Below are 1,135 nucleotides of genomic sequence, written 5' to 3'. Positions count from 1 at the left end.
CTCCAAAGGGCGCTGTATGCTAATCAGGAGGGGTGTGTCTGCAAACAGCCACATGCAACCACCTCTGATACACTGCGTCCCAAAGCGGGTGAATTGGGCTTCAGCGAAAGTGGTGGTTGATTTTAGACTTTTGTCCCTTAGTTGGAGGAGGGTGGAAGCAGCTGTTTGAAAACGTTCCCCATGGGCGGGAAACTTGTGCCTGTTCTGCTGGGTGTGCAGCTGAGGAGTATGTGTTTAAGACTGTACTTTTAGGGATCATTTCTGTAGTGTGTAGCTAGAGAAGTGCATGTGGGTGTTCTTGGTCTTACCAACCATGATGATGAATTGAAGTGTTCTCTTTTGAGTCTGAGATAAACAGGCAGTGCTGCTGTTTGTTCTTGATGATTGTTCTTGCTTTCTTTTGGAAGCAAGAAGAAGAGAACCTAGTCTGAGTGGTTGGTTTTTATTGTAAAGTTTAAAAGAAGTTTTTAGAGTGGGGAGAATTGTGTTAGCTGGTTTTGCATGAAATGTTCAGGAGCAGAGAGAGTGAAAATGGTGTTTAAAAGTTTCTGTTTCTTAGTTATTAAAAGAATTTTATCCTTTTTTGATATACACACACATTTCCTTTGTTACACTATGCTGCAATTTTCACTTGGGGACCTGGTTCTGCTTTTCTACCCTTTTCTCCGTGGCTGGCTGAATCTGAACCACAGAGTGATGTCAAAAGGCTAACTTTCCAAAGCCACCTTCTGACAGATCAGCTTTTGAAAGCGAGCGTCCACACGCCCCAAGCGAAAGGAGATTGTGAGCCGCTCTTTGAAAAGACAAGGCCTTTGGTTTGCAAGGAAGCAGCCACATGTCACCGGGTGCTCTTTTGGGAGAAAAGGGGCAGAAAATGCCGTGGCTGCGCTAGCAAGGCAGATAAGCCCTTCTGGGGGCTGCAGCCTGGTGCTCCTTTAAAGGGCTCCTCCAAAACACACTCATTCTGCATATGCCAAGGGCTGGCTTGTACCCAGAGCACCGAGAATTCAACTACATGGAGAAGCCACTTGGTGGCACACAATGGCCCCCAGAGACTCCCTGATGCCCGACCCATCCAGGCCATGGTCAGCCTGTAGGCACTGCTCCGAGCTGCCACCCTCCAGCAGCGAGTGAT

General features: G+C 47.6%; 1 pseudogene; it reads left to right on the top strand.

Moving 5' to 3' along the window:
- The first annotated feature begins 236 nt into the window (after positions 1–236).
- Positions 237–436, top strand: LOC142016237 (small nucleolar RNA U3; annotated as a pseudogene).
- The last annotated feature ends 699 nt before the right edge of the window (positions 437–1,135 follow it).

Source organism: Carettochelys insculpta, chromosome 7 (assembly GCF_033958435.1).
Source record: "Carettochelys insculpta isolate YL-2023 chromosome 7, ASM3395843v1, whole genome shotgun sequence".
Classification (NCBI taxonomy): Eukaryota; Metazoa; Chordata; order Testudines; family Carettochelyidae; genus Carettochelys; species Carettochelys insculpta.
This window is presented reverse-complemented; position numbering and strand designations above follow the sequence as displayed.